The 27,860-nt window shown below is 38.0% G+C and overlaps 1 long non-coding RNA gene across 1 annotated transcript in view; it reads right to left on the bottom strand.

Moving 5' to 3' along the window:
• The window catches only part of LOC150049143 (uncharacterized), a 163,635-nt gene that overhangs the window by 9,243 nt on the left and 126,532 nt on the right, over positions 1–27,860 (bottom strand). Inside the window, exon 2 of the long non-coding RNA XR_016538967.1 lies at positions 7,659–7,792. This is a non-coding gene — a long non-coding RNA (uncharacterized LOC150049143). The remainder of the gene's footprint in view (positions 1–7,658; positions 7,793–27,860) is intronic.

Raw genomic sequence — 27,860 nt, 5'->3', positions numbered from 1 at the left:
CTGTCCAGTTTTTCACATCTTCATGGTGCACCAGAAATGTGTCCATTCTTTGTAAGCTTGCCAACTTGCTAGCATACACTTTTTTTAATAATATAACTCATAGTAATTCCTAATGATCTTTATATTTCTGTGTTATCAATCCCTTTATTGGTAATTTTATTGTTTTTGGTAATTTTCATTTTTTATTTGGGTTCTATGTGTATGTGTGACATATGTCCTTCTGTATTTCCTTCTCTCTCTCTCTCTCTCTCTCTCTCTCTCTCTCTCTCTCTCTCTCTCTCTCGTTAAAATAGCTAAGTTTGGTAATTTTATCTTTTCAAAGAATGAGCTCTTTGTTTCATAAAGTGGGGTTTTGTGTCTTTATTTTTTTGCCTTAAAATTGTAGGTTGTGTTTGTTCTTAGTTATAAATTCTTGAGGCACATCCATTGGTGATCATTTATTTGAATATCTATTTTAAATATTTTTGGGCACTCATAGCTTTAAACTTCTCTTTTAATATGACTTTTTCTGTGTCCTATAAGTTTTGGTGTGTCTTGTTTCTATTTTTTGGGGTTTGAGAAACTTTAAAATTTCACTTTTTGCATAATTTCTGAAAATTGCTGCTGATCTTTGTTTTCATTCAGTTGTGATCCAAAAAGGTATAGGGATATGATTTTATTTTTTTTCAAGAATTTTGTGAGCCTTGATTTTGTGGTCTGAAGTATGATGTGTTAATTAGAGGAATGGGTATAATTGAACTGCTGTATGAATATTATTCTATACTTGTTAAGTTTATTTGATCTATCACATGGCTTACCTGTTTCATTGTTGATTTTTTGTGTGTATGAGGAGTTTATGAAAGCATTAAAAACCTGCTAGTGTTATTGCAGTCTCCCTCCCTCTCTCTCTCTCTCTCTCATCATTGTTGTGTGATTTTTAAAAATTTTTGTGTGTATATGTGGTACCAAGGAATTGAACCCAGGGCTACCAACTAAGCCACATTTGGTATCAAACCAATATTATATGGACCACTGTGGGTGCTCTGACATGGGTGTGTATAGATTTATAATCATTGTACCTTCTTTCAGACTGATCATTTTATCAACATGTGAACTTCTTTGTCCTTAACATTTATTATGTCAAATGTAAGTACAGCTACTCCTGCCCACTGAAATCACTCTTTGCATTTGTTTGGAATATCACTTTCCATTATTTTATTTTCAGTGTATATGTATGTGTCTTAATAGGTAAGTTCCTGGCAACCTGCATATATTATTTGGTCCTTTGTTTCTTTAGTGCTATAATTACATTGTTGGTACATTTCAACCAGTCTGTTTTTAATTGGATCATTTTATATTTATATTTATGTTTGAGGTTGTTGTGGACAAGGAGTGACTACTATCTAAATTTTTCTCTAGATGATTTGCTTATTACCATTTTCTTGTCTATATGTATGGTTTATTTATATTTCTTTCTTGTTTTTTTCAGGTGGTCCTTTGGCCTTTTAAAGCTTTTGTGATAGTAATTCTCTTTCACTAATGAATATAGAATTCCCCTTGCTTCTTGTGTTTTCGTGGTTATTGTTTCTGGACTGGGGGCTTTACTCAGGGCCGGAGCACTGTCCCTGAGCTTCTTTTGCTCAATCCTGGTGCTCTACCACTTGGGCCTCAGTTCCACTCATAGCTCTTTGGCAGTTAGAGATGAGTCTCATGGACTTTTCCTACCTGGGTTGGCCTTGATCAGGTGTGAGCCCTCACTGCCTGGTTTGTATAAGATTTTTTTTTTATGGCAGTCATGAATTGCCTGAATTTTTTGAAGGACAGCCTGTGTTACAGGCCATGCTAGGAATAATCGTGTTTGTTCCAGGACGTTGAATGCACCCTTCATTCCCTTCTGGCATGTAAGGTTTCTGCTGAGACAGCTGCTCTTAATCTTGTGGGGAAACACTCAAATGTGACACGGTACTATTCTGTAAAGTGTATCTAAAGATCCACTTAGATGAGACCTGGTGTTGATGTCTTCTTTTTTCCTTTGTCTTGTATACTTTTGATAGTGAAAAACCTATTCTGCTTAGATCCATTTGGAATCCTTTATGCTTCCTGCATATGTGTCTGGTAAATCCATGACCTTGTCATTTTATGTGGTGATCTTGATAAGTAGTTCTCTCCTAGAGAGAGGGTTCATTTATTCCGGTTTTGTTTCCAGCTAGAAACTGTATTATAGTTACCCTAATAGCTGTTGTTTCTTCCTCTCCCTCCTCCTCCTCCTCCTCCTCTTCTTTAAATTAAATTTTATTTTATTGTAAAGCCGTTGTACAGAGGGGTTATAGATACATAAGATAATTTCGACAAGGAATGAACACATTACGTAATAGTTTGTTTAGCTGGACAGAGTGATTTGGAGTATAGTACATGTCCATGGTAGAGTGAGAGAAGCCCATGAAAATGTGGGGAGCTTTCAGAGGCTCAAGCAGTTATAGTGTATGGTTTGTGTGATGGGTATGGTTTGCTCACTGTAATGGAAGGGGTGGCCCAGTTGGATGATGACATGATTCATGCTAGCTCTGGACCCTATTGGCAGCCCCAGCAGTGGGGAGGGGCCTGTAGCATCTGTCCTCTGACCAGCCCTCTTAAGGCTGTGGTATAGGCCTAAATGCTATATGAGGAGGGACAGTGTTAAGAATTACGGAAGCCCCTGTGTAGCACTCACCCTCCACCCCTCATAGCATCCCAGGAAGCAGATAGGCTTCTAGGAAAACTGGGGCATTGCTGTTTTTGTGACTGTGCATCCTGATCCTTCATGCCCCAGGAGTTCCCACTCAAGCTTTCAGGCAGTTCCTCTTGACCCTAGTGATCATGTGTACCTGGGCATGGTTGACAGTGCAAACTTGAGAATTCTTTGAGGCACCCTCAGCATGAAATCACAGCATTGCCTCTGTCAACAGATGTCAGCATGCAGAATGGGGTTCATTCCTAATGCTAATGTGGAGTCTACATGTGGCTTGATCTTGGGACAAGTACGCTCCCCTGGCTATTGAGGGTGTTGTCTTTCTTTCCCTTAAATGTAAGTTATTTTTTTATAACTTGTTCTTAAAGTGTAGGGTACTCAGTCAAGTTTAAGTTGGTTCAATGAAGCTTCAGAGCCCTGAGCCAATGTAATATCTTTGGGGGGGGTCTCATATATAGAGGCCTCAGCTCCCCTCACATAGCCCAAGCTCAAATTATAGTTTACTGCTAGATGATTCGAGATCCACCACCTTGAATATTTTGTAGGAGATAATAGTTTTGCCTCTTGTGTTTTCGTGGTTATTGTTTCTGTACTGGGGGTTTTACTCAGGGCCGGAGCACTGTCCCTGAGCTTCTTTTGCTCAAACCTGGTGCTCTACCACTTGGACCTCAGTTCCACTCGCAGCTGTTTGGCAGTTAATTGGAGATGAGTCTCATGGACTTGTGTAGATTTCAGCTGGCTTACATGAGTTATAAGCCTGTGAGGACTGGGAAATGTAAGTAACTACAGTTGCCACCATTTTGTGCTGGTAGAATTTTCTGTTAACCCTTATCACTGCAAAAGAGAGGCTTCCCCTCCTTATGGTATGGAGCCAGGGAGGAAGTTCCAGGATGTTCTAGTTCACTCCCCCTGCTGTCATCCCAGCTCCCTGAATCTTACAAGATTCCAGTGCCTTGAGATTCCCCAGTTCCCTCACCTCACTGTAGTTATACTGCTGCAACTGGGATTCTTTGTGCAGCTTGAGCCCTTTCATTACATTTTCTTCATTTAAAATAGAATCTTTTTCTCTTAAAAAAAAGTAAATACCCATACCAAAGCAAGAATAATGTTCAGTTGGAATTAAGGCATTCACCACAGTTTTTTAGCGCACGTTCTGTAACGTGCCTTATTGTATGCTTTCACATAACCAACTTCTCTCATTTGGTTCTTTCAGCACCTCTATAATACAGAAAGTATGTATAGGCTTCCACTTCAGGCATAACAAAAATACAATTTAAAAAGGGGTTGCAGTACAAATAGAAACTGATTTGTCAAATGGTAACCTAAGTACAATGCATCATGATTGATATTCCTTTCATCGTTCTCCCCCAACCCCTCCCTTTAATTTTTCTTATTTTTAGAGAAGATACATTAAATATTATGACTGCATTTTTTCCCTCCCATGTCAACCACACCATGTCTCACATTTTGGCTATGCTTATTATTTTTTTGTTCTCAAGATCACCTTAAGGCCTAAGGCATCTGCTAGAATGGCCACGGTCAAGTCCACTTAATAAGTTGCTGGAAGTTGCACAAAGTTGTTTATATCCAGTTGGTAAGGTTCCTAGCAAAATGGCTATCTTGTTACAAGGTATGTGGGGAAGTACAATATTTATTTTTGGTGTATGTAGCCTAAAATGTAGGGTTGTTACTGTGGTTCAAGTAGACAATGGACACTGAAGGAACAATAATAAACACTGTTTCCCTAACAGTGGGAGAGAGTTTGGGGGTGGGGAGGAAAAATGTTAATCCCACATTGTATATATCTGGATTGGAAAGGATCAGACTAGATAATATAGTATGGTTAGAGAGAAGAAAATAGATGTTAGGAGAAATATATGATATTGGGATTCAGAGCTTGGAGCAGAGTCTTCACAGAAGCAAACAATATTATTTTATTGTAAGTACCAAGAACAGTTTATTAGGAGATCAATGTAGATTCTAAACTAGATGCTTATGTGCTGAAGAAGGATGTGAAGTCTTTTCCCACAAGAATGTATAATTTTGTTGTATTGACATTTAGCTTGAGATAAAGGAAGATTTCTAGCTCAGTCAACTCTAAAAAATAGCTCTGGGTGACTAGCTCTTCATGCGTGACTCGACTTGGGTGTCCCACACCCCTCACTCCTAGGAGAAATGGGCATCTGTACTCATTATGCTCTGGTCCATCCAGCTAGCTGAAGATGAAAGAGGATGAAGGATTGTGGATTGCAAGGTCTTCTGGTTTTCTCTTAGAAGTGGTACCTAATTGCGTATCAGTGAGATTTGCATTTATTTGAATTGCAAGGAAGGATGGGAAATGGGAGTTTATCTCCCTAACCAGGGGTGGGAATGGAGATTGGTCTAATAGAGCCCATTCTTCTCTCCTACACAGAAAAACCACCCTCCTCTGAGGCAGACACCAAGATCTGATCCACTGACTATTGTTTCATGCATAAAGTCAGTGGCTGTACAAGAGCCATGGCTTAAATCTTTTCCTTCAGATCTGAAAGTGTTCTGTTTCATCTGCAAAAACCCAATTTCTAGTATACATGTGTCTTGTACAGAACAATGGAGCAGCCACAGTAAATCCTCTATACCATCTTTCATTCTGTAAGGGCCTAGTGGACAGGCATGGGGTAGCCTTCTACTCTGTGTAGAACAGGTAATTTATTAGACCACAGATTTTCTCCTTCCTTTGCCTGGAATTTTCCTCTATCTTTGCCCTGTGGGAAGTTTATCCCTGACAATTTTTTCTTCTATGGCCACATGAAATGGTTTGGATTTTTGTTTTGTTACACCATGAGAAATGTTTTCATTTTAATGTGTGCTATTAGTAGGGCTTAGACTCAGGTCTTCACAACTTGCTGGACTTTTTTTAAAGTGCCAGGGTAATGTATAGAGGGATTACAGTTACATTCGCCAGGTAGTAGGTGGTTTGCTTCTCATATTTTTTCCCTATTTCCCTCCCTCTACCCCCTCCCAGTCAGCTTGTTTTCCCCCCTTCCCTTTCCTATTTCAAATAAACAAATGTATATACAATATACCAGGTAGCAAAGTCAAATACAGTACCAATATGACATTAACCAAAGAGCAACAAAAGAGAAACAATGGCTTTTTCCACTTTTTTCTGTTTAAGGTTAATAACTGTAACCCTTTCAGACACAGATCTAGTTATAGCTATTGGGTCCCTAATTAGAGCTAAGAGTCTCAGGGTTTCCTACCTGGGCTGGCATCCAACCATGATCCTGAGATCCCAGCCTCCTGAGTGAATAGCTAAGATTACAATCATGAGCCATCAGCGTGGAGCTTCTCACAGGGATTTTGAAGAATGTCTTTGTTGGGGAATGGCTAGTTTTTAACATGTTTTGAGCTGGTGAAACTTGTAATTCCTCCACCCTAGGCTCATTTTTTATTATATAACAATGAGAAATATAATTTATTAGTGATGCAGGACTGTTATTTGGGGCTTTACAATTGTAAGCAGTTAAATAAAAATATTCAGTTAGCATTAGTTTTAACAATCTTTTTTGTCATACTAATAAATGTTTCAGGTTTTGGTATTGTTTTTGTTAGTATTTCTTCTATGGCTGGTTTCATTTAAAATTTCTTAATGCCAATCTCTTCACTGATAAACTTAAGATAGTTGCATTTATTGTAAAAGCTGATTTAGTAGAGTTTGGCATCAAGTCAAGTTTGTTCTGTTTATCCTAGCTTTCCCATTTATTTGAGATGTTTTTGTTTGCTTTCAATTGGTGCTCAGAGCCAGGAGATCAAATCAAAAGCCATCTCTCTATCATCATTCATCACTCCTCTAGAGTGATGAGATTTAAGTCTTCACACTTCTGTGTGAGATTCTCATTGTCTCTCCCTTGTAGTCAAGTTTCATGTCCTCTGGGGCCACCTTTTATTTTTTGTTGCAGCTATAATCAACTGCATATGTGTATGGCAGCAACTCACCTCTTTACACTGCCTTTCTCTCTGTTCCAATGCTTCCCCAGCACCAGACATTTAGTTCCTATTTATAGCCTGGAAGGAGGAAGTAGTACTTCATTCAGCACTACTTAGCCAATGGCAGATGCAAAAATACCCATAAATGTTCCAACATCTATCCCTCAAAGGGTTATGATACATTCTGTGAGATTCTGTTGAAGTAAATTCTAGTTGCCTATGAGAAGGCATCACATTTGATTACTATACTGCCTTTATTTTCTCAATTCCTTCTATACAATTACTATGTAAATTTCTCAGATAACTAACCTTTTCATAAGCTCTTGTGCTGGGTTCTGCCAGGGAGAACCCAAGCTAAAATGGTATTCCTCTTAGGTACAGTTTTGGGTATGTTTTCATTTCTTCCCAAGAACACCTAGATGGCCCACATTTTAATATCAGAACTCTAAAACTTCCAGGAATGAATTTAACATTAGAGTTCATCTCATGAGAAACACACAATAGAATCGAGTTTTTTCAGGGGAAATGTTTTCAGTTGTCAAATATTGTACTCTGGTTAATGCTTTCAAATCTTCTTTACATATTCCTACAATATAGAATATGCATTATCTTTCATCTTTTTCAGTTTTTAAAAATGTTTTATTATCAGAGAAATGTATAGAGGGGTTACATCTGTCAGGTAGTGGGTACATTACTTCTCAAACATTGATACCCCTTATGTTTTTGTCCCCCTTTCCCTCCACCAGTCCCCTCCCAATCATTTTGTTTGGATATTGATTTTTAAAAATAGCTTTTTAACTTAGTTTAGATTTACATGACACCTACAATTACAGTATACTAATGCAAAAACTCGACTGTAATTATTACAGGAATGATTCAGTACTGTTGGTTATTAGCTAAAGTCAATGATTTATTCAGGTTCATTTAGATTTAGCCTCATTTTCTTGTTCTGTTCAGCAGCTCACCCGGAGCTCCAGATTACCTTGAATGTCAGGGTCTCCTAAGGCAGCTCTGACTTTCTTTGGTTCCATTGTGAGGGGCACCAAATGCTTTTTTGAATGTATTCTGATAGGATTCTTGAGGTGGTTTTCTTATAACTAGACCAAGATGTGTCTTCTGGGGAGAAAGATCACAGAGTTAATATGGCTTTTTCATAATTGGATGCCAATGTCTCACTCCTGTAAATCCTAGATATTCAAGAAGCTGACACAACTGAAGATGGCTGTTTAAATCCAGCCCAAGTAAGAAAATCTGTGAGACTTATGTCACCACTAAAAGTAGCATTCCATTCCTGGCGTAAGAGTGCTAGCCTTAAGCAAAAGAATTCTAGTGACAGCAGTCAAGCCTGACATCAAAGAGAGGGAAAAGGCATTCTCCTGTTAGGGTACATTTTGGACCTGATTTGTCAGAGTTGAAGTTGGCCTTGATCACCTGGTTGAGATAGTGTCTAGGATCTTTTACAAAGTTTTGTTCTTTCCTCCTTTCCATATTTAACTCATTGTAAGAAAGAGTATACTTACATAGGAACAGCTCACAGGTAGGGCTGTATAAATCCTACCTATATAAATCCTTTATAATTCTATAAATTCTAATTATTTATACCATTGCAGACTGTAGACTTTTTATAATTTGGGTCATAATCCAATAATTTTTTCATATATTTTTACTGTAGTTAATATAAGGGTTACATTATATTCGCCAGATAGAAGGTATATTAATTCACATACATTGATACCCTTTCTCATGTCTTGGTCCCCATTTCCCTCCCCCCTTCCCTATCCAATTTCAAATAACCAAATACAGTATCTCACTTTGTTATCAGATATATTTGTAACAATATGAGATAACCAAGGGACAGCAAAAGAGATGAGAGATAACATAGTACATTAAGAACAACAATCACTCATTATATGACTTTTGTTTCTATATCCTGGAGGTCCTTTTAATTAGCATCATACTATGTGGCCTTATGTATCTAGGCTTTGCTCTATTGTAAATTCACTTTATTAAAGTTGTCTAGCTTTGGGTACTCTTCCATCTCCTTGCATATATTCCTATTATTGTGTTTTGGTAATTTGGCTTTTTTCCCCATTGTTATTCAATCCTGTATTACTATTTTACTACACTCACATGCTTTAATAACTAGAAATAGGTTTTTCATTTATTCTAGCATCATAACATGGAAGTGATATGGCTTTCCCCACACTCCCAGTTTTCTCCACATTTTGGTTTATCAACAAATTTGGTATCTTCTTAAAATCATACAAATGAAGACAGAATACGAGACTATGGCAGAACCTTGTGGCCTCCTACTAAAGGTCCCTACACCCTCTTTCTCTTTTTCAGCCTGACTCTGAAACCCTGATTAGAACACTTGGGGGCCATGTTCTGATAAAAAAAAATGGTCTTTATAATATAGCATTTTATCCTTTCCATAAGACTAAATAGAAGCACAGGAAGTCTAATGTAGAGTAAGAGGTGGAAAATTATGAGACAGTAGTTCACTGCTTAAAACTGAAAGGAGAATGAAGTTTTGTGGGAGTAGAGACACTGGAATGTTATCTTTCTGAGGAAGGAAATAGTTATCAGGCATGGAGGACAAAAAGGAAAATGAATTGGAGTAACCTCCAGTTCTCCAGGAGACATTAGTTTCCACCATGATGTGGAGAAAGAAAAGTTGAGCTAAGAAACAGCATATAACATGAAAATCTGTTGCAATATAGATAAGCAGTTTGGCTAGTTTAAAAATAAAGAATACTGCAAGCTCTTATCAAAGAACCTCCTGTGAGTTCAATTTCAGCTTATGTTTACAGTAGTATCTGCTTTTCAATGATTCCAAATTAACCACTGAGGGAGGGGAAGAGTGAGAGACCACACTTTTCAAAAAGCAATCCCATTACACTTGGAATAGAAAATCTAGTGAAGCTATTTACCATAGCAAAGATATGGAACCAACCCAGCTGCCCCTCAGTGGATGACTGGATCACGAAGATGTGGTATTTATACACAATGGAATTTATGCTGCCATCAGAAAGAACGACATTGCCCCATTCGTAAGGAAATGAAAAAACTTGGAAAAAATCATTTTAAGTGAAGTAAGCCAGACCCAAAGGAAAATAGGCTCGGTGGTTTCCCTCATTTGTAACAATTAGTACAAACCTTGGACTCTCCTAGCAGCGGATTATAATAGTTCAAAACCTAGTTACATAAGGCCATATAGGATGAGACTAAATAAAAGAACCTCCAAGATAAGGAAACATGAGCTATATAATGTGTGATTGTTGTTCTTAATGTACTATGTTATTTCTCATCTTTTTTGTTGTCCCTTGGGGTATCAATGTGTGTGAAGTAATGCACCTTTTATCTAGCAAATATAACCGTAACCCTCTTTTAATTACAATAAAAGAAAATCTAGTGAACACGATTAACTCAAAAGTCTCTGCAATCTTTTTTCTTAATGTTCTATTCAGTGTTCTCTACACACAGAACAACTATAACTATGCACAGAATATTCCCTATTTCTCATAACAACTCTAGGGGACAGATGGGGATCTTGGAAGGGCGGAAGTCTGATTGACCTGTGGGCTGTTAAGTATCAGCAGTATGAAAGCTCTGTCTCAAAGGTAGCAAACAACGTAACACATTCTCTCTCCAAATGCAGGGAAATGTAAACATGAGATCCTGAACATTATAACTTTGTGCTGGACTTCAAACACATTGGGTTTTGCTTTTATGGTTCTTTGTCAATTTGATAATTTATCATAGCTGGGTAAGTATGATTGGGACTCATCTTTTACCTGATCTCTCAGTGCTTGAATTTGAACTTCAGAGCTCCAACTTCACTAGCAGCAAAAAGAGAGATTAATAGGATCTCATGAGCTGAGACTTTAACTTAAATGTTCTTTGCCTTTGGCAAAAAAAAAAATATTTAGTCTATAGTGGGCCAGAAAACCTCAAGTTCATTCTCAGGGCAGCATTTCTCTTCTTTACCCCTGCCTCTCCTGTAAGTTACATCCTCAAAGGTTTTGGTGATATTTTAATCTTTCATTATAATTCTAAGCCTATTTACTATTATTGGTAAAACTTGATAGCCAACAATTATGATCAGAACTTGTTCCTTCTACATTTTTCTTTTGGAAGATGGTACCTGCCAGACAATATTTATCTTGCCCATGACACTTTTGAGGTACTGGGTAGTTAACATTCTGGTAAGAACCTTGAGGAAACTGTTCCTGAAAATTTTCATTAGCACATTCTTGAAAGATAGCAGTCTGCATCCTGATTATTCTCCAGTCTCAGCAGTCTCCTGGCATGGAGCCACTGTAAACTGGAATATCTTTTGTTTGCTCAACCTCAGTGAAGGTTTGATTATTTTATTTGTTATTGCTTTGCTTAGAGTATGACTGTATTTATTGACATTTGATGTCAGCTGTCTGTCCTGCCATGTTTCCAAGGTGGTGATCTCAAGCAAATTCTTTTAATCCATGTTGAACTATTAGCTTTATGCTCTTATGTCAAAGATGACTACTGTGGATCTTGGAAATCACTTGGTTCAAACTAAATTATTAGATTGTTCAAGAGAGGTGATGTTTGTCTCCAATTATTTTAATTTACTCTAAAGTCCCAGAGTCTGAATAAAAAATAAAGCTACAATTATTGAATGCCTTCCTCCAAAAGGCCATTATCAGCTGCTTCTGTGTCAACCTGTTCTAATTGAGTTTCTGCCGTGTCATTCTATTGGATGCAGAAACTTCGTTATTGGTGCTTATATGGTACACCCTTCCAATCATATTCATTAACATTTTGTCAAGCTGGAGGATTCAAAAGTACCTCCTTGAAGTTGATAGTATTGATCCTCATTTACCCTTCATATTTCTCTTCTGTCTTTGGTTACACTTTAAAAATCTGCTCTATTAAAAAAATCTCTATTATTGATATCTCAGTAAGCTATTATCTTTGTCTTTTTCAAAATGATATTCTGTTCAACATTGGTTAAAGTTATACTTTATTATATTTCTTTGCACATTTCTGATATCACAGAGTTGGGATTCGTGTCCCTGGTAAAGCATAAGGCTGGATGGGAACCTGTTCAGGATTTTGACAGTGAGCAGCCAAGGTAAAGGTCTAAAATGAGCTTTCCCAGAGCACAGGGCTAGGGACAAACCACTCTACCACTGAATTCCTTACCAACTGCATCACACTGATACAAAACTTATGCAAAATTACTAGGGTATCACACTCACGATGCGGAGATATTTATAGTTATCCTGTTCAGAACCCAAATATATTTCGGTGTGTTTTGATGAGCTCTTACAAGTAGCGGGGGGAAAAAAACGTTTGAATTCTATTCATCTGTAAAGCTTGGCCTCTGGTGTTGAACTAGGTGTGATACCAAGGTTTGGTAAATCTGTGTTGAAGTCTGACCCTAATACCTATTAGCAACCCCACACAACAAGGGAACAATATCTTAATGTTGTACAGCAGATATGTCATTGCTAGATTTTATGGAATTGTTTTGCTGTTAGGAAAAACTGAATTTCACAAGTAGAAGGAAGTGTTAGCAGATACATTAACTCAGGTTCTTTAGCACTCCGAAATATAAAAATGGCTTTTCACACAAAGGCATATGTTTATGCGTGACAATTTCCATTTCTCTAACCATCATCTAGCCCAGATTGTCACTTTGGTTATTTTATTTCTACAAAACGTTGGCTCTATTGTCAAGATTATTTTTGAGAGCTTGCTCCAAAGTATTCTAGCTTCACAGAAAGTTGCAGAAATACTAGAGTGGTTTTATATACCATCCATCCAACTTTTTCTAATGTTATAATATATGCAAATTATGCTACATAGAATAGTCTCAAAATCAGGAACTTGATGTCATTCACATAGCACTACATCTCACTGCAGTAGTTTTGTAAGTATAAGTGTTTGTAGTTCTGTACAGTTTGATCATGTACACACCAGTACATGAACTGTCGTAAGCCAGGCTTGCTTCTGCTCACCTGTAATGCTAGCATTCAGCTGGTAATTACTGGCAGGAAGATGGCATGGACAAAGTAGTGACATCCTTTCTGGGGATGGAGGGACATCAGTTTTGTCCTGATCAAAGATCTCACAGTACCCTTCATAGTCCTCTGTACTCCAGTTCTCTGTTCTCCCCAGTACCCCATCCCTAACCCTCACTCAGTCTTTTTTTTTTTTTTTTTTAGTTACCACCAATTTTATTCTCTCCCTTTGGAACACACTACTAATTCACACTTTCCTGGTTCTCTTGCTACTCGATATGGCCATGTGACCAAGCTTCTTCTAACAAAAAAGAAGCCCCCATGGTGTTGGCCCCTTTTGTAGAGGTCTTTCAAACTTCTCCACACATACAGCTTCTTTATTTCCTGTCCTTAGCTTCCTGGGATTTTAATATTCAGCATAACGGTTACTAGTCACACTTTAAAGATGACAGACTTCCCAAGCTTCATTGCCCTTTGGAACAAACACCCTGGAATACTAAGTAAAAAGGAAATAATGTTGATTTTAAAGTTGGTGCAGTATCTATTTCATTCTTTCTTGACATAGATTGGGAAAGAGCACTTAGGAGAAATTTTTTACTCATGCTTAAATCTGAACATATGGTACGGATATTCTTTATTTGCTTTTGCAAAGAAATTAGCTTGTAATATCAATCTACCTTCCTACTTGAAGGGAAGGTCTCCAAAGAGATGGAGTGAAGGCACCTGCCTCCCTCTGTACAAGTGAGTCAGGCATTTCCCTTCCCAGTCCTGAATGGAATAACTAGCACATACATGGAACCATAGCTTGGCCAATCAGGCACTAAGTTGAATCTTCAGCCAGTGGCTCAAAGCTGTGAGAGTAGTGGGCAGGTTTTCATGGCACTGAGACCATCAATAATCTTGTGAGGTGGCAATGTGGTATACCGGGAAGACATGCCTGTGCAGTGTCTTTCTCTCTGAGCCCTTCTTCTGGAAAGCTCTTGGTACTATCTTGGGTGGCTCCTTTGTGTTTTCCTTCTTGATTGTAGAAGCATACAGGGTTTGAATTCTGACTTTTAGAAATCTTATGTGTCATGAGTTAGATTTGGTAAGCAAGGAATGTGCAGAACTATAGCTGTGGAAGGCAGAAGTCGGGCAGCAGTTCTTTGAATCGTTTGTGGTGACATACACTGACAGAATTAAAGGTCCTGACAGATTCCAGCCGTTTCATCCCAACCACCACGTTTTAGCTCTTCTTCCCAACTACTGACCCTGCAAGCAAAAGCAGCTCCAGTACCACTACCAGTCATTCCATAGGAGACTCTCTTGTGGGGGTGGGGGGAGACCTCAGTGAGGCCCAGCTTAGCCTCTGCCTCCTGGGAATGCAGTTCCTGAGGTTGTCTGTGCTCCTTTCTGATCCTTCGACCCTCTCCTCTATTCTCACTTTACTAGTAACTCCTATAATGAGCTGGCATTAATTTTTGTCATAAACTCATCGTAGTGTCCAGTGGCTCTAACTGCTCTCCATTTATCTTTGAAAAATGCACATGATTTCCCCAGACCAGCTGGGGCACTGCAGCCAATGCCTGGTTCTCTAGTGTCATGTGTGTGTCCCTTTGCTTCCAAATGAGTATCCTTCTAGAATATTCTCCCTCTCCTGCACATTGTAAATTTATACTTATATGCTATTTTTTGACTCTGCTTTGCCCTCAAAATGCTCTCTTCTTTTCCTTGGATATAGTAAATTTCTGCACAAACCTTAACTTTTTACTTTTCTCTTTCTTTCCCTCTTATTTCTCCTTTGCTCTTTCTTTTTTGGCACTTTCATCTTACTTTTCTTTGTTTTTAAGTACTTGGTTATCATTCTTGCCTTTACCAAGCCCTTCATCCAGTTATCCCTGGTTGCTTCAATTATCCCCTATACATCATGAGAGACTTTCATTTTTCTCTCTGAACCTCCCTATTTTTTCTCCCTTAGAGATATACTTTGGGGTTTTTGTTATTGCTGTTTTATACTAATATTAGGGGTTAAACTCAGTTCCTTGTGCTCTGGCTCAACTGTTTCTCACTCAGTCACCAGGTGTTATTCTCACAATATTTCACTATACTTGGGCTAATACGTTTGTAGTTATCCAACTCTTGTTATTGTACTGATTTATTTTTTCCAGACTGGATCTCATTGTGTATCCTAGACTGGCTTCAAACTTGAGATCCAGAGCTTTCTCTGTAATAGATTCTAAGACTGTACTACCATGGATAGCCTTCCTCTCCCTTTAAATAACAGATTGCCATCTGGTCATTGACATCAAATGTAGTTGCCCTGAGAGAAAGACAGTGACTATTAACCCTATGGACAATATCAAAACAGTTGTATATATTTCATGTTACATAAATTTTGCAACAGTATAACTTTTTTTGAGTTTCTTCTTAAACTCATTTTTTCCTCTGGCCATGCCAACAAAGTTAGCAAATTATGACATTGATTGCATTGACTAGAGCAGAAAGTGTTTCTAGGAGCTATGTATAAATTAAACCTACCGTAAAATCTTTTGTGTTTGCTTTGTAGGGTCAGTCTAGTATGTCTTTTCTCAGTGGGCGGTAGGTCAGGAAAGTTTGGAAGGGAAAGCTCTGTCCACTTGCTTGAAGAGACCTGACTATGCAGATTGCACTCTGTTCTCCAACTATTATGTATGACCTCATGATTCGTTCACTTCCGGAACTGGAGTGTGGTGCATTAACCCAGGTCCTAACAATTGTCCTCCATAAGGAAACTCCTTCCATCAGCATCCCTGTTTCTCTACCAGTAGAAGTGAGAATTATGCTTCTTCCTACCACTGGTCCCTGAGATAATGATACGCTTTGAATTCTATGTCAGAAGTTCCCATCAAGTATAGGAGGTCTCAGATTTCTTGAGCCATTTTAGTGATGAGTAATCTGGACAATAGTCCTGCCACACCACAGCCAGCTGGAATAGTGGTATTATAAATTTGCCCAGAAACAGCCTGTTTTGTGGGGAGGGGACAACAGAGAAATGCAGTGTGTGCAAATCACAAATGCCTACATTTTTTTTTTTGGCCAGTCCTGGGCTTGAGCTCAGGGCCTGAACACCGTTCTTGGACTTTCTCAAGGCTGGAGCTCTACCACTTGAGCCTCAGTACCACTTCTGGATTTTTTCTATATATGTGGTACCGAGGAATCGAACCCGGGTCTTCATGCATGCTAGGAAGCACTTTAACCACTAGGCCAAACTCCCGGACCCCCAAATGCCTACATCTTAGAGTTGCTCATTTACAAAGAAGATGAAAAAATACAAGGGAATTCTAGGATAGAAAAGCAGTTGAAAGCCCATCTCCATCAATTCTCCCTGAGGTCTAACAGACCTCCAGACTACTCAAAAGGCACCATCTTTAGGAGAAGTACATACCACACCGACTGCTTTCTCCAGAAACTACATGAGAGGAAGTGCCTTAAATAGAGACCAATCCTATTCCTGCTCCTTTCTGAACCTTGACATTTTGATAAGGACTGTCCACGGGATTTTAAAACTCCGTTAATCCAAGAAGCTTGTGGCTGATTGATGTCTTTTAGTAAACAGTAGTGATTAACTCTGGTACTGTTTTGCCTCCTGGTAAGTTTGAACAGTTGTCTTTTTAAGCATAGGTCAAGAAGTTATCCCAGGAGCTATCACAAGTCCCAAATCACAGGTTCACAGTTGCATGTGGCAGAATGTGTTTTCTGCCCTGCTACTCTCAAAGAACAAAGTTCAAAGGACTTTGGAATCTACAATTCAAACAGTCTCTGAGAAAGATAAAATAAAGCCAATCTTTATAAGTGAGAACAATGGGGGAAAAATACAATGAATACTGCTCCGTCCTGATTCTAAGACTTTGTATGGGGAAGTAGTGGGAGAGATCTTAGAACTCATTTTTTTTTCTTGTCTTCCTGGGTGGTTATCAAGACTTCATTTTGTATCACAGGATCTGAAGGCTCTTGCTCTGTTCCCCATTTTGTCACATTACCTATTAATAATCCTTTGTATTTTCTCCTAGATTCTTACAGAACTATGGAGTAAAATGAATCGATTTGGGGTTGATATCTATTTGTACCTGTATATCATTTATCTCCATCTAAGTCTCTAGTATTTAAAACCATATATTATATGCAGGTAACTTCACTGTGATCATTCTATTCACTTAATAATATAGACAGAATTTCTAATTTCTGTTAAAGCACATCTGTACTTACAGGGCAGAGATGGTCTCAAAATTATAGCATACCTCCTAACCACTAAATTTGAATGCTCACATTACTTCCTGGGGTGCTAAGTGTGCTTATAGATGTCCTGTGATGAAGATATATTTAAAGAAACTACACATATGAATGTATATATGTAGTCTTTATGGACATAATGTATACATGCATGCAGTTTGCTTTTTGGAAAATGCTAATGAATTATTTCAGGGACTCACTGATGATAAATGTTCTCTCAATCAGATATACCCGAGGCATGTTATTTATGTATGTGGGTTTTGCTCTTTTTTCCTGGGCTGGCCTTAGATGGTAAATCTCTTTCCTCTTCTTCTAAAGATTTGGTGAATTACCGGTATGTGCAATTATACCTGGTATCACTAAATAGATTTTTGATAAATAATGATTTTCTTCAATCTGATATCATTTGAGAAACTCTATTATATTCTTTTCCCCATCTTACTTTAAGCATTGTTTCAGCTACTAATTCGTTGCAGTGATTTTAAAAGAAAGAGTGTAGAAAACCTATTAAAGGAAAAACTACTGTGCATTACTAGATGGAGGTCAAAGCTAGGGCCCTACACTTGCTAATCATGTAGTATATCTTGTTCAAATCAATCACTTCTTGTTTTTTCCCCCGTGCACATGTTCACTCCAACCTGCATCAGTTTTTCTGCAATCGCATGTCTCCATTTTCTTATACCAGCCTGGAATCTCTGGGACATCGCGTTAGTATATCAGTTTTGCTCTGCAGGTTTTTATGAAGTACAATCTCTAAATCAGTATAAATTTCTGCCTCATCAGCCTTCTTTCCCCTTGAGTACAGAGTCCTACTGGGGGTAACTTATATAGTTAAGGGTTTCACAGTAATACTTTCTGAACTCCAACTGTAGATTAAAGGAACCTAGAGATAGGGCTACACGGATAGTCCTTTCCTGTTCTGACATGCTCTAGGTACTGAAAAGAAAATCACTCAGGAAGAGGGGTAAACAAGATGATTGGGAGGGGGTACAGAAGAATGGGGAAAAAAGATGAGAAGGGGTATCAGTATGTGAGAAGCAGTGCACCTACTACCTGACAAATGTAACTGTAACCCCTCTATACATTATCCCGACAATAAAAAAAAAAAAAAGAAAATCACCCCGGAAGCTTGCAAAACACATTTCTGCCCATAACAAGTGAACCTGTTTGGGTTTGTTCAGTAGGAATAAGTATAACTGGGGAACTATAAAAAAGTATTATCATGAAGATTAGGAATCTGAAATTGTTTATCTATGACTGCCAGTCTTAGATTCTTAAAACCTTCCCTTTCCTCTTAGTAGCTGACTGTGACCTCCTCCTTGGCTTCCTTTGAAGAACCCACAGGAGGACTGGATACCATAGGGAAGATAGTCCAGCTAGCTGTTACTTGCTACCAGTCCAGACTTCACTTCCAGTATGTTTCATCCCTAATCTTTCTTGTTCCACTCACTAACCTCACTGTAGGTGCTCTGTTCCCAACCCTGACACAGCTACTTCTGAGAATCATGGAATGAAGAACAAATTCCTGCTTTCTTTCTAATACTGACTTGTACATGCTTTGTCTCCATAAGGACCTCTTCGTTGTTGTCAAGCTTACTGATAACAGTCTCTGAAGGGCTTCTCCATTTTTGTCTTAAATTGAATACTGGTTTCCATTCCTCCAGGAATCCATCACTATCTTGATTGGTATTAGTAAAGAATTTATGCTTTATCATATTTTTGTTAAGAGAATGGGTCTTCAATAGACCTACATTTCATAAACCCTTTGTGTTTGTAATTTTCTATGTAGCCATTATAGCATTTGATTCTTTACATTTCTGATTGAGGGTTTTGTATGCATATGGTTCTGGACTTGATTGAACTCAGGGTCTGGACATTGTCCCTGAAGTTCCTTTTACTTAAGGGCTATCACTTCACCAATTAAGGGACAGCTTTACTACTGTCTCTCTCTCTTTTGGCCTGGGGGGGGAGTAGGGAAGGGGGGAGTTAATTAGAGATAAGTGGACTTTCCTGTCTGGCTTTGAACCATATCCTCAGATCTCAGCCTCCTGAATGGCTAAGATTATAGGTGTGAGCTACCATGCTTACATTTTTACAGGATCTTTTTTCTTTTTTGATACTGGAGTTTGCATACTTCATTCTTGCTAAGTAGGTGCTCAACCACCGCACACATCTCCAGCCCTTACTACTGCTTAGTTTGACTCACACTTCTTGGCTTCCAGGCACTTTTTCCCCCCTGGATCCTTCTGCTCTGGTCTATGAGTTTCTCTTTCCCAACTCATTTTCCTTTCTCTAAGTTAATTGAATCCCAAGGCTCTGATTATCACCTATGTGTGATTAACTCCCAAGTCATACATGCATCCCAGAACTTTCTCCCAAGCCCCTGAAAAGGCCAGGTTTTAGGTCTCAAGTTGTTAGCTAAAGTTGTATTTACTCTTAAAGACTTGTTCCTGTGTTACCTACTTCCAAGTTGGCTGGCCACTCTCCAGTTGCACAAACCAGACAGCCTCATGATTTTCTCTTCTGGACTTCACAAGTCTGATCTGTGCTCTGTGTCCCAATGACATAGTTTAGACTTTGTAACATATCATGGTGGATTTCCTCATTCTGGTCTACATATATTATTTTGTTTTTCATTCTCCTCATCTCCCTTTTCTCTACCCTGGTTCTGAAGATGTATTTCTACAGTAATATCCAAATGAACAAGGGAATAAATCTAAGAGAAAGTTTGAAAGGATGATAACATAGGTTTTATCTTAATTGCAGTAAACAAAACAACCCAATCAAACAAACAAGGGCAATAGGTATAAAAGACATTTGGACCGCCAAGGATATTAAAGAAATATTTGACTGAGGCAGTTAGGAGTTCTTTCTTTTCCGCTTTTAGGTTAACTTAATCTCTCATTTCACTCAAACAATCCTAGATGGAGTTTTTAAACATGCCAACATAAGCCCACAAAGGAAGTAGATAAGGAAATCTGTTGAGAGAGGTCTTAGTCCTAAGTAGGTCAGTGATTTTGGTATGGGAACCAGGACAAGTGGAAGGAATTTGGAACCTTTCTCACTATTTCATGTCAGTTAAAACAAAGCAAAAACATTTTCCGCAATAAAATTACCTATTCCTGTGAGTAGAGGTTTTGAGAGATAATCCTTAAAATCTTAAGTAGACAAAAAGGTGGTTAGAGTCTTCAATCATTACACTCGTGAGAAAAATAAACTCGTGGCAAGTTTTTTTTTTGAATTTACAAATATGAGCTGTGGGAATCATCACAGTCTTCAGTCACCCATCTTTCAAGCCTCACCTCTTCTTCCCAAGCCTGCTTTACTTCCAAGTCCTCTGTCATCCTATTTGCTCTTTCATCTCAGTGCTTGTTGATCTCTTGCTGCTTGAAAAGCCCTTCCCTGTCCTGGCTCCTCAATCAGTAAAGCAAGAGGAACGTGGTGAATGTTGATGAAGTGCTTTTCAAATGAAAGACAAATATTTGGGTAGAAAAATTGCAAGTAGAAAGTTGCCACTTACAAAGTGATTTTCAAAAGGAAAGCCATTCAGTAGCAGACTTCGTTTTAATTAAAGTAAAATAGTGAGAATCTCAGTAGGCATTTCTGCAGCCCTAGATCTGCAGAGATAGGTTCATGGGAAATCCAGGGCAGTGTTTGTGTGGATGCTGGTAGAGCTGCTCGTATAATGAGGGAACATCAAGTAATGTCACACAGTGCTGGTTCGGAGTCTGTGGTTCATCCTCTGATTTCCTGATCCAATGCAGAGCTTGGATTATACACTATGGTACTATCAGGTTCACCATCGCTGTAGAGATTTTACTTTCATTATAGTTATGTTCTTATTCTTATTATTACCCAAATGGGCAGATGCACATAGAATATATAAACTGTCATCCACAGTGGATCATAGGCTTTGCAAATAGGCCTAATTGTTTTTAAAGGTCAAACCAATTTACAATGCCTCCTACATCTTCTGTGAGTACCAATCACAGCACTTGTAATTTCAACCTGAAAAATAACTTTTAGTATTTTTACAAGTGCTCATTTACCAGGAATAGCTGCCAGAATTTTTTTAATGTAATGTATAAAGGTGTCACAGTTAAATTCACCAAACAGTGGGTACATCACTTCTCACACATTGACACTCCCCTCATCTTGTTCGCCCCCCTTCCTTTTCCTATTTCAAATAAATAAACGTACATACAATAAAGTCAGATACTGTAACAATGAGATTAACCAAAAGGCAACAAAAGAGAAGAGAAATAACATAGTACATTTAGGAAAATAATCATATAATACAAAGCTCTTGTTTCCACATCCTGAAGATCCTTTCATTTAGCCTCATCCGATATGGCCTTATGTATCTAGGTTTTGAGCTATTGTAATCCTCCACTAGATGAGTCCTAGGTTTGTATTAATTATTACAAATGAGGGAAACCATTGAGCCTATGTTCCTTTGAGTCTGGCTTACTTCACTTAATATGATTTTTTTCTAAGTCTTTCCATTTCCTTACAAATGAGGCGATGTCATTCTTTCTGACAGCAGCATAGAATTCCATTGTGTACAAATACCACATCTTGTTGATCCACTCATCAACTGAGGGACATCTGGGTTGGTTCCATATCTTTGCTATGGTAAATAGTGCTACATTGAACATCGTTGTGCTAGTCTGTCACAAATTTTTTAATCACATTTTTACTTTCTCTTCTTTGTTTTAAAAATTTCAAGACAGGGCTGGGAATGTAGCTTAGTAGAGTGCTTGCCTAACATGCATGAAGCCCTGAGTTCAGTTCCTCAGTACCACAGAAAAAAGCTGGAAGTGGGATTATGGCTCAAGCAGTAGAGTGCTATTTGAGAAAAAGAAGCCAGTGTTCAGGTCCTGAGTTCAAGCCCCAGAACTGACAAAAAAAAATACAAAGGTTAAACTTATATGCACATTCAAAATTTGTATTTAAAAATCAGTTATACTCACCTCCTAATTTTAATTCTCCTCTTTAACTTTATCCTTTCATTTCCCCATGAGAGGAAACATACTTGTCTGAGTTATTTTTACTTCATGTCCTCCCATTTCTCACTAAAGTACCTGATTTCATTTTTTGTCATTTTACGTACACCACATTTTTAAATTCATTCATAACTTGTCTGTGTAAATAGTGCTGCAATAGATTTATATGCCCATTTTTCTAGGTACCAGCTTTCAGTAGATACTTTGCTAAGTGTTTGTAAGTGTCCATGTAACTGTCATTACCCCATTTCTTCCCTACATGCAAAGCCATCGGCACAATTCACAGAAATGAACTCTCATAGTGTAAGTACTGTTATGTCTGGCTTCTTTTGCACAGCATGGTCGTGTCTTAGTTGGTACCAGGGTTTGAACAATTTGAGCAGGCTAGGCACATGTTCATGCATCCACTGAGACATATGTGAAGACAAGGTCCTGCTTCTTGCCCATGCCTGGGTCCAATCTTCCTGTTAGATTTCGAGAGAAACAGGTGATTGCCCCTGCATTATGCTCTTTGTTGAGAATAATCTCTCATGAAGTGTTCTTCTCAATCCGGTCTTGGACTCCCCGTTAGCTAGGATTACAGATGGTGAGCCACGAGAGCCCAGCTAGTATGCTGTATAGCTCCATGTATCTGGCAGTTTTTACCATTGAATACGATGCCCCTGTGCAGATGTACTACAGACTCCTGTTGGACATTTAGATTGTTTTATCATGAGTAAATGGTAAAGATTCAAGAACCATTTATTTGGACATGTGTTTATTTCTTTAGAAGTAAAATTACTGGCTTATCATTTTTTTTAGGTTGTAGGACTTGAACTCTGCGCCTGGGCATTGTCCCTGAGCTACTCTTGAACCACAGTGCCACTTCCTGATATAGATTTTTTTTTTGCCAGTCCTGGGCTTAAGCTCAGGGTCTTAGCACTGTCCTTGGATTTTTCTCAAGGCTAGAACTCCACCACTTGAGCCTCAGCACCACTTCTGGCTTTTTTCTATGTATGTGGTACCAAGGAATGGAACCCGGGTCTTCATGCATGCTAGACAAGCACTTTAACCACTAGGCCAAACTCCCGGCCCCCTGAAATACATTTTTAACCCTATGAAAATATGCCAGTGATTTCTCTAGGAGTCCTACTTTATATTCTGAGCTGTGTGGTCTGAGAACAGCAACTTCTTTGCATTTTTCTTCAGTCTAGCTCAAAATTCTAATGGGTAGGTTGTGGTAGGTCATTGTCCTTTTAATTTCCATTTCTATCATGACTAAAGATGTAAATTAATATTCACCATTTGAGTGAGTCTTTTATAGAGTCTATTCTAGTATTTCTACATCTTTTCTTTTGTTATTTATTTCTAAAGATCTTTATATTCTTTACAGTATGTGTCAAGATTCATCTTCATACCTTAATTTTAATTTTCTTCACAGCTTCTTTTCATGGAAACATGTTCTTAATTCTGATGATGCCTGCTTTATCAAGTTTTCCCTGTAATGTTAGATTTCTTAGAACAAGTATCACTATGTCCTCTGATGTAGCAAAAATTCTCCAAGCAGCAGAGAGCTTTATATTTTTAGCTTTTCCATTTAGGTTATAATCAATCTTGACTTGAATTTCTTATGTAGTGTGAAATATAGGTCAAGGTGTATTTTTTTCTGAAAATCTCTCCAGTTGGAGCAGTAATGAAAAGACTCCTTTCTGCATTGAACTGCAACATTATCAAGAAAGGCATTTGAGTGTGTAGCATGGATCTAGCACCTATCTTTCTTCATGTGGCCTACTTCTCTGTACTTATACCATTATATTAAGTTACAGAATAAGTTGCTTCTTTAAAAATTATTTTGATCTTTCTAGAACTATTTTATTCTCTCCTAAAATCTCTTGTTATAGAAATGAGTTATGATTGAGATTTTAAACTTTATATGGTGTAAGTTTTTTTTTTTTTATAAAATCTGGTATGTTTGATGAATTATCTCTTGGCAAAACTATCCTTTCATTTAATTCCCTTGAAAACTTGGGCAAAAGTTAGTTGATTAAATATCATTAGTAAGATGGCAGAATAAGAACCTACATCTACCACCTGCCACATACAGAGAGAGATGTGGTCTAATAATGACTAAACTGAATCACTATGGAAATTTGGAAACCAGTTAAAAAGCTGTAACTTGATAATTGTACACTGGAGCCAGATTGAGATCCCTGTGGACAGAAACAAAGGAATTGTCTGTCAGTCTCAAATTCTGACTTGTCTGGGCTACCCAAAGGAATGATTTGTCTTTCCTGACTCAGTATTGAGGAGACCTGCACTACAGATTGGAAGCTGCTGAAAGCAGAGGCAAGCCACATTCTAGAGCTAGAGTGCCACAGGGAAATGACAAGGAGAGATCAGAAAATGTCTTCGCGATACAGGAATACCTTGCTGCAATGATTGTGATTACCTTTTCACAAAATTAGTATGCAAGAGCGATGTTAGTTTTTTCTAGTGACCAAATTCCAGATAAATGTATCATCCTATTGTTTGTGAGAAACATATACACATGTATGTTTCTCACAAATAGGATGACACATACATACCAAAGAATTAAAATGCATTCATATTAAATCAGACTGTGAGCTGCCTAATAAAAGAATTTGAAAAAAATCATCACAAAAGACATTCAATTAAAAGCAGTACATTAATGAAGGACAATACATTCTTTAAAAGGGGACAAAACAACACTAGCTGGAAAATACAATAGTTGAACAATATACTTGATCAAGAAGAAAGAAGAATCTACAAATACTTTTGAGACAATTTTAAAATAGTTGTCATAGGAACAAAAAAAGAGCCTGAAATACTTATGGGATATTCTCAAGTGAATTCATGTACTTACTATGGCACTTTCAGATAAAGGAGAGACGAGAGTAGAGTGCATTTGAAGATACAGATGTATGAAGCTCAAAGAGAATACAGTCAAAATATCTAAAGTCAGCGACTGCAGAAGAAATATTTAAAGCAACAAGAGAAAGGCAATTTGTAAAAGTCAAGGAGCAGCTCCTGTAGGAGTATCTGCAGATTTCCCAGAAGGTATTTGTAGGCTAGTGTAGGAGAATCTATTCAAAATACTAGAAGAAAAATGTGTCAACCATGAACACTAGTGTTGTATTTGGCCACATTATCCTTCAAGAAATGAAAGACAAATAAGCAAAATGAGAGGCAATTTGTGGCTACTAGGCTTAGTCTACAGAACTATTTAAGAAAATCCTTAAAGTTGAAATGAAAGAATGATGGACAGCAGTGTAAAATTAGGTGGTAATAGTAAGCACATCAAGCAAATTTGTAACTCACCCTATATGTTATCTTGGTGTATTACATTTGAATAACAACAATTAGCTATGCATATGTTATTAGTGGGCCTATGATAAAGATTAATTTGTGATTATACTATATGCAATGAGACTATTGGTTTAAAATACAACTTTATAGTCTCCGTATTTTATTTTGTGCTGGGGCTTGAACTCAGGGCCTGGGTACTTTCTCTGAGTTTTATTTTAAAGCTAACATTCTCCACTTGAGCTAGAGCTCTACTTCTGGTTAATTGGAGGTCTCAGCAAGAGCTGGTTTCAAACTAGTCCTCAGATCTCAGCCTCCGGAGTAGCTAAGGTTTCAGGTGTGAGCCACTAGTGCTCAGCGTGGTATTTTTTTTTAATAATTGCAATAGTAACCAAAAAGAAAATATCTATAGAAAATATTACAAAAGAAAAAGATACTAATGGCATGTCACTACAAAAAGTAATTGAAACATGATGGAAAAAAGGTAAAGCATAGATTCCATACCACTGAATACTATTTGAAAGCCTCAGAAATATTGAGTTCCTATGTCATAAATGTAGGGATACCTCAGAAATTGAGTTTTCTGTAGAAGCCACTTTCGGAAGAAGTAAATTGGGCCCATACACACATTTCTCTGGAATCTTCATGAATTTACTCCTTATATGTATTTCTAGCTACCCAATGGCATCTAGTTACAATCTTACTTCAGAACAAATATGCCCTGGGGCCAATCTGAAATCTTTGTGTTTTGTGCCAAGTTGTGTACCCACCAACAACACAAGTACTGTATCCAGCAAAATAATCATTAAACTCTGGTTTCGCCAACAGGACACCTGAATTCCCTTCTTGCCTACTTTATATCACAGGCAATTCCCTTCCACTTTCCTGTGATTCAGAACACTTTTTTCAAAATGTAGATGTCTTTGCAATTCAATGATTTCCTTATACAATCCACCCCAAAACATCATACAAACTAGCATTCTGGTATCATTGACAGCAGCCTACACATTAGTTATTTGGTAAGGATATGTCTATTTAATATCAATAGTACACTAATTGTGACATTCAAAGTCAAGGAGAGGCTGCTGTGTATGAGAACTTTGTCTATACACTATTTGAATCACAGGCAGCTTGTATTTCCCTTGTTTTGGACAAATTTCCTCCAGCTAGCATGGCTGTTAGCCAAGAAGAAGCATTTTCTCCACTACATGGTCACCACTGCAATGCTGAGGGTCAGAGGGGATGGACAGCTTGTCTGAGCGCAGTGCAATGCTGTCCTTAACATAAGCTGCTTCTTCCCTTCTGCCAAACAGAACTCTACAGGGATTCTAGGCCATCCAAGGTTCAGCTCTACTGACATGGGGCTGGAAACTGGACAAGAAATGCAAATGCATTGTGAGTTCTCTGTCCTCTTCTGCTCCCTGAGCCAAATAGCAAATTGAAGTTTGGGTTTAGGAAAAAGAAAGAGAGGAAAACGGAAGTGTTAGAATTTCTTTACTCTTACCTCTCCACTCCAACTTGCTTTCAGCCAATACCATGGTGACATCTGTTTCCAGGTAACCTCACAGTCCATGGGAATAGCACCTTTGGAATGCATCTCTTTGGGGCCCCTCTAAAATGTTCCCACAGTGTCATGTCAAATGTTTTTTCCAACCAAGTGTTTTCCCTCCCTAATTCAATTCTTCCTTCAGTTTGGGACCAGAGACAATGATGATTTTTGTTGGAAATTGAATCTTGTTGAGAAGCACTGGGAATGAATATGGTTTAAAACTTCAGGTTGGGTTTCTTGGAATTTGGGGCCAAGTTCACAGTAAATTTCAACTGATGTCATTGGGCAACATGTGAGAAAGAGAGGGAGAGAAAAATCCTCAGATAATAGCTAGCATGGGTCCAGCATCCATTTCTACTTTTCATTTTCAGATCACTGTTCAAAAGAAATGAAAATCCTTTATAGGGATAAGGAAGTTTTTGTTGAGCTTTACCACATATTTATATCATCCAGACAGACACTTTCTATCAATTCCAAAGAGATTATTCTCAGAAGAAATTATTCATGTCTCACAATTTTCCACTGAAACATTATTTGAAAGTGCCCTCATCTAAGAGAGCAAAACTCCCTTCCACATATGATGAAAGGAGCTCTGGCTCTGCTGAGGCAAGGATTGTAAGGGGAAAGGCAAGCCATGTTACAGCAAGAACATGTTCACCAAGATTCACTGGATTTCTGATAGAGAAGAAATATATTGGTATGTGGTTTGACTAAATCTAAAGACACTCTTGCAACCAGCTAGTAAGGCACCCTTCATTTTACCAAGTTTTGTATCCTCATAAAGGAACTCTCACCTTCAATGATATGAGAGCATCTGAAAGTCTGTGTTTTCTCTAATTAGCCCTATCATTTGTCTTTCACAACGCAACTGTGAAAAATCATCGGTATCAAAGATGTGAGGAGCTACCATGCAGAGGATGAAAGCTATTATTGTCTCTTCCTGATACACTCTCCTTTACTTCCTCTGAGTTGCCTTCCTTGGGTAAACATTTAATCTCTTTTCTGCTGTAATTACCAGGCAGTATTTAACAGCACTCAAAGGTCCTTCCTATTTACACTCAAACAAAATA

Source organism: Megascapheus bottae, chromosome 20 (genome assembly GCF_031878675.1).
Source record: "Megascapheus bottae isolate mThoBot1 chromosome 20, mThoBot2.hap1, whole genome shotgun sequence".
Lineage (NCBI taxonomy): Eukaryota > Metazoa > Chordata > Mammalia > Rodentia > Geomyidae > Megascapheus > Megascapheus bottae.
This window is presented reverse-complemented; position numbering and strand designations above follow the sequence as displayed.